The sequence below is a fragment of the Ascaphus truei genome, chromosome 1, assembly GCF_040206685.1.
Source record: "Ascaphus truei isolate aAscTru1 chromosome 1, aAscTru1.hap1, whole genome shotgun sequence".
NCBI lineage: Eukaryota > Metazoa > Chordata > Amphibia > Anura > Ascaphidae > Ascaphus > Ascaphus truei.
In genome coordinates, this window is record NC_134483.1 from 328,264,596 (window position 1) to 328,271,701 (window position 7,106).

The following is a 7,106-nucleotide window of genomic DNA, read 5'->3' on the forward strand; positions in this document are numbered from 1 at the left end:
GGACAGGATAGAGCAGCAGGAGAAAACAAAGGAAAGTAGTATGAGATAAAACATTCAATTTTAAACGTGTTTTACATTCTTTAAGTGTAAACCTATTGACTGATTTTTTTTCCCCCCTCAGCAAAAAATGTATTAATATGGATTTCTAAGGCATCAATTTTACCAGAAACTGCAGAGCTGCAGAGAGATCCGGTGATGTCACCGTAGCGACGCTACATGTGCAAAAGCGATTTGTAGCACTACTGCCGGGAGACATGGCCAGTCCGTCACTTCCTGTACCACACTTTCTCACAGGCTTCAGCCAAAGAAACAGGGAGATGTTTCATGAGAATGTAGCCAGGTCCCCCTCGCGCACTCGCCCCCTCCTTCCCCGTTGCGAGCGCGCGGTGTTGCTGTGCGGCCGGTTGCCATGGTGGGATCGGGCGGTTGCCGGGGACGCGATCGGGCCGGTTGCCGAGGCCGCGATCGCGTCGTTAGGGTCCCGGCGGCTAGCGGAGCAGGGCGCCGCCATGACAGTTAGTTCGCGCATGCGCAGGAGGCCAGCTAGCGCGGGAGGCCCCAGATAGCTCGCGCATGCGTGAGAATAGACGGCCAGCCCCCAGGGTGCATAGGGGCAGAGACACCTGACGCCAGGGAGCCAATAGGGCTAAGGGATTTGCCCGGGAAGGGGAGATACTTTTCGCGGGGTTTTGCAGTGAGACAGACACTCAGGATCCGGACCAGCTAGGGGTAAGAGGTGGGTGCAGGGGTCAGTGACCCTCTGCATAGGCCAGCAGCCCCCAAGGTCCCAGTTAGGTCCTGAGCCACCTAATAGCTTGTGGAGCTTAGGGACAGGCCCTAGATAGGGACACTGCCCCATTATTTGGTCAAGTAGTCAGGGACACAGTGCTGAAGCCGTGCGGCCCTGCGAGGTGGGTTCTGGGCTCAGAACACCACCAAAGACCCTAAGACTAGGAGAGACATTGTTCGCGCTGGACTTTCAACCCATGCGGTGTGGAGGACAACGTCGGATCGTGCGGATTGATATCGCGGTACACGTGGCTGGAGCCCGGGCAGGTAACCTGCAACTCACGTGCACCAACCAGGCCTATCACCAAACATAGTGGCTGCGCAGTCACACATACACATGCACAGTGGTATTTGACTCTGGGAGTACGAGACATTTGGGTGGGGGTTACTGGACACAGGGTGGGGTCACATTGTGGGTGGTAGCGTCCGCCGTGACGCCTAGAGGTGGTAGCGTCCGCCGTGATGCCTAGAGGTGGTAGCGTCCGCCGTGACGCCTAGAGGTGGTAGCGTCCGCCGTGACACCCAGTGTGGTTAGCGCCCGCCGTGGCGCAGGATGATGTTATGATGTTATTGTGTGATATATGTAGATATAGTTGGTTATGCAGTAAAGCAAGTCCTGTTTTACATTCGTTCGCTTTGTGTGGTTGTTTCCTGTGAGGGCCTCCTCCCACTCCGTTGCACCTAGAGATGTATAGGATGTATGTACCCCAGGTTCCCCGTGGCGGAAACTCAGCCCTCCTGTGAGCCAACAGGTAATGCACCACACCTGCGTAACCTTGCATGTTTCTACACCTCCACAGTATTATCTGCGAGTGGGTGGGGGAATACCCGTTACATTTGGAGGCGCTGCTGAGATCAAGTCCTGGGGTGCCCTGTTCCAATTTTTTTTTCTAAATTGCCCGATTCATATTTTTATCATGTCCGTGCCGTCACCGCAGGATGTCTATGCCTGGGCCTTAGCGCACCAAGTATCCCCAAGATGCGCGGTTGCAGTGACCGGGGTAGCAATGGATACAGACTTATCTACAGTGCGCACGCAAGTAAGAAGTTGCCCGGGGTTGGCCACCGCCCGGGTGATAGACTATAAACTGGATATTGCTGGCCGGGGGATCACCTGTCTCCTGTACACCATGAGTGACATATGCTTAGAAACGGCCCCCCATGTATTAAACCTACCCGAGCCCTCCGCAGAGGACTGCCGCATGATCTACGCTGACTCCCATCTCCTGAAGAAGCGTCCACTAGTACTGGATTACACCCGAGCCAACGAGTGACCAGTTCGCCTCGCCGAGTGGACCCCCCTAGGGTCTCTTTCACCCCAAGCGGATTAGGAGGTACCGCCAGCTGGGCCCGGAGCCCGCTCATCCCACCCAACCCTGATCAACGGTCTGGCGGGACCCCAACCATGCCTGGCATAGGAACGGGGAGCAGTAGTCAGGCCCTTAGTGGGAATCTTGACGTGAACACGATAGTCTCCCAACTAGCCGAAGCTGTAACCATTTCGACGCAAACACAGAACTACCGGAAACTCAAGGCCTTCTCTGGGATTCTGCCGACCCCACGGGAGAAGAGGGGATCGAGGCATGGAGGGACCATACGCTTCAAATCATAGAGGAGTGGTCGTGTTCTGAAGCCAGCAAGAGACAAAGACTGGTCGAGTGCCTCCGAGGCCCCGCCGCTCGGTTAGTGCGAGCGCACCGGAGCGTGGAAGGAGAAGTTACTGCCCAGGAACTAGTGGAAATGCTAATTAAATCCTTTGCCAGAAAAGACGACGAAGATGAGCTACTGGCTCAATTCAAAGCCCTCCGACAACGTGAAGGACAAGATTTATCTGCCTTCGTTTGTGACCTACAGCTGTCCCTGGGCACCCTCCTGGACAAGCATATCATTTCCGCGGCCGAAGCAGACCGATACCGGTTCAAACAGCTACTCAAGGGGTCGTTGTCTGACCACAACATAGCTATAATGATGCGGGCCGCCCCGATCGCGGCAATATCCCCTAAATACGGGGAACTAATGGATTACATAAGAGACCATGAAGTGCAGCGCCATTTCCATGAATCAAAGAAATCCAAAACTACCCTCAAGAATGACCCTGTGGCCCCCTCGGCCCCAAAGAGTAAGAAACCTTCCACACCAGAGGAGGAAACGACCCCCAAGTCGTCTGTTCGGGAAAGTCGTAGTTCTGAGCGGTCCTCATCCACGTATAAGGGTCGTCCGGACCGCCGTGAGGTATCTTGCTACAACTGCGGGAAGAAGGGCCACATCGCGTTCTATTGTCCGGAGAAGGAGGACCAACCGGAAGAAAAACCTCCCGACCGACGAAGCACAGCCCGATCGATGGTATGCCGAGCCCAGACCGTCGGGCCTGAGGTGAACGCCCCTCAGGGAACCACGGATTCTCCTGCTGATGCTGGCCCCAGTGAGGACGCCTCCCCCGGTGAAGCTTGCAGTCAAGTGGGCCCCACGGCCATCGTGCCCGTGGTAATAGAAGGGATATACGCCTCGGCCCTATTGGACACCGGGTCACAAGTGACCATAATATATCGCAAGTTCTATGACCAGCACCTTCAACACTGCCCTCTGAGGCCGGCCGAACATATGAAGGTTAGGGGATTGAGTAATGAAGACTACCCCATCGATGGGATTGCAAGGATCCAGCTGGACATACTCCAACTGAACACCGGCAAGAAGCACCCTATGCAGGTAGCGGCCATGGTATGCCCGGAGCCCCACGACCATTGTAAATACCCCATCATCTTGGGAACCAATGCGGACATAGTGCAAGCTATAATTCGAGCTTACTTGAAAGAGACCAACGAGCTGCCGCTGGCCGATTCGCTCCTAGACCCCGTCTTACGAGAGGAGTGCCATCGGGTATATGCCTTGGAGCGTCATGGAGACCTCTACAATCGTCAACGAGGACTGACGACCATATTACCAGGGGGAGTGCAAAAGATGGCCGTCTGGTGTTGTTATCCTGACCGAGACCAGAACGACCAACTGTTCTCGCTGGAGAGTGAGCCTGAAGAAGAAGAGGTTCAGCGAGGGTATAGAGTACTACCCGAAGTAAGGGAATGGACGGCCAAGATCCCTATTAGAACCCACGTGTATGTGCAGAATCTCTCCCCCTTTCCGATGGAGTTTGATGTCGACCAGAAGTTGGGATGCATATACCCGGTCATCCCGGTGGGAGCCACGCCTCAGGTGAAGGCGGCGGCCGCGCATGAGCGGATAGTCGATCTGGACTTCAATTTCGGCGAGTCGACGCTGTTCACAGAGTGGAAAGAGCGGTTGACCACCCAGTTGCTGCAACGACGACATGTGTTCTCCACGAGCGAGATGGATGTGGGGTGCAGCCGCAGTGCCCAGCATACCATTCGGATGAGTGATGCCACTCCATTCCGGGAACGTTCTCGTCGCCTTGCCCCTCGGGATGTGGACGATGTGAGGAACGCCATACAAGACATGGAAACCGCTGGGATTGTGACGGAATCGCGAGGACCCTACGCGTCGCCCATAGTGGTGGTGCGGAAAAAGAACGGGTCCGTACGACTGTGTATCGACTACCGAACACTGAACAATCGCACGATCCCGGATCAATACAACCTTCCGCGCATTGAAGAGATCCTGAATGCGCTGAATGGGAGTCACTGGTTTAGCGTGCTTGATCTCCGATCAGGATACTATCAGGTGCCCATGACGCCGGAAGACCAGGAAAAAACAGCTTTCGTCTGCCCCCTGGGATTCTATCAATTCACCCGTATGCCCCAAGGTATATGTGGGGCGCCTGCTACGTTCCAAAGGCTGATGGAAAAGACTATCGGAGACATGATTCCCCGGGAGTGTCTGGTTTACCTGGACGACATTATTGTCTTCGGGAAGACCTTAGAAGAACACGAGGAGAGGCTGCTGAAGGTGATAGATCGTCTTGGTCAAGAAGGGTTGAAGCTATCACTCGACAAGTGTAGGTTTTGTCACACCTCGGTGACCTACGTGGGACACATCGTGTCTGCCCAGGGGATTGCTACTGATCCAGCCAAGGTAGAAGCTGTGGTGAACTGGCCACGTCCCGATAATGTCACGGAACTGCGGTCCTTCCTCGGTTTCTGTGGGTATTACCGTCGGTTCGTGGAAGGGTACTCTAGTCGAGCTAAACCCCTGAACAATTTGCTGAAGATATACCCTGAAGATACTGGGAGAAAGGCCACGTCGGCCCGTCAACCGTTTGGCGATAAGTGGACGCCTGAGTGTGAATGGGCCTTCCTGAACTTGAAGAAAAGTCTGACTGAAGCACCAGTGCTGGCCTATGCTGATCCAGAACAACCGTATGTCCTGCATGTGGATGCCAGCCTCAATGGGCTGGGTGCTGTCCTGCATCAGAAGCACCCCGAAGGTCTTCGGCCTGTAGCCTACGTCAGCCGCAGTCTGACACCCAGTGAGCAGAGATACCCCGTCCACAAGTTGGAGTTTCTGGCTCTCAAGTGGGCGATCACCGAGAAGCTTCACGATTACTTGTACGGTGTCACCTTCGAAGTAAGGACGGATAACAATCCCCTCACGTACATCAATACGTCGGCCAAATTAGATGCAGCCGGCCACAGATGGCAGGCCGCCCTCAGTAACTACCGCTTCTCCCTGAAGTATAAGCCGGGGCCATTGAATATTGGGGCGGACGCCCTCTCCCGAAGGCCAGGACTACTCGCTACCCCCGATGACGAGGAATGGGAAGAACTTCCCGGCCCCGGAGTGCGGGCTATGTGTAAAACTGCAGCCATAGTTAATGACCAAGTGGCCTTTTCCGAGTTACGAGTGGCTGACTCCTTGGGATGCCAGTCGCAGGCTGTCCCCGCCGCCTACTGCGACCCAAAGGGATGCACCTCACGCATGACAAGGTGTTCCGGTGCAAAGATCTGGTAGACTACCAAATTCGAGATCCGGTCGCTAGTATCATCAGGCACGCAGTTGAAAAGAGGAACCCAGCCCTTCTGAAACGTGCGCCCAATGACTTGGTGGCATTGCTCATGCGAGAATGGGACAAATTTGAAATAGACAATGGCTTGCTCTATCGGGTGGTGCAATACCACAATCACCCGGATAGGAGACAACTAGTTCTACCTAAGAACTTACAATACCTGGTGTTGAAGTCCTTGCACGATGAACATGGGCATCTCGGTGTAGAGAAGACTTTTGGGCTAGTCCGAGACCGGTTCTTCTGGCCCAAGATGCGGGAAGCGGTGGAACAACACTGCCGCCGTTGTGTCCGGTGTGTTCAACGCAAGACGTTGCCTACCAGAGCAGCTCCCATGGCCCATCTGAAGAGTTCTGGTCCAATGGACTTGGTGTGTATGGACTTTTTATGTATCGAACCTGATAGCCGAGGTATCGGTAACGTGCTGGTCATCACGGACCATTACACCCGATATGCCCAGGCCTTCCCCACCAAAGACCAGAAGGCTATCACGGTCGCGAAAGTGCTATGGGAAAAGTTGTTCGTTCATTACGGTCTTCCAAACCGACTCCACTCTGACCAAGGGCGAGATTTTGAGAGTACTCTGATCCGAGAATTACTTAAAATGCTGAACGTCGCCAAATCCCGGACGACTCCGTACCACCCCGAAGGAGATGCTTTGCCTGAACGATTCAACAGGACCCTGTTGGACATGCTTGGAACTCTGAAGGGAACGCAGAAAACAGAATGGAGTCGTCACGTAGAAACGTTGGTACACGCGTACAACTGTACTCGCCATGAGTCCACTGGGTTCTCCCCGTACTTCCTCATGTTTGGGCGGGAGGCAAGACTCCCCGTGGATGTGCGTCTTCGAGTCTCAACGGATGGGATACACAATGCTACCCATTTCAAGTATGTGCAAAGGCTAAAGGACAGTTTGCAGCGAGCTTACCAACAGGCTGAGAAGTCTACAGCTAAACTGAATGCTGGCAATAAGAGACGATACGACAACAAAGTCAAGTATCGAGAGTTACGTCCTGGGGACGCTGTGTTACTTCGTAATTTGGGAGTCCCCGGAAAACATAAACTGGCAGACCGATGGAGAGATGGCGTATATGAGGTAGAGTCACAGATGCCCGGCCTCTCGGTCTATCGCATCAAAGACACAGACGGCCGGGTAAAGGTTTGGCATCGTAATCACCTTCTCCCTATCCCCCAAGTGGGAGACGAAGAAGAAGAAATACAGGCCACACCGCTCAACGGTGAGTCCGATCTATCAGAAGTGGGTCAAGAGACTGTAAATAACGAGACCCACTCTGAAACTCCTGAAGACCCTATGGAGGGACCCTCTCAAAGGGACTATTCC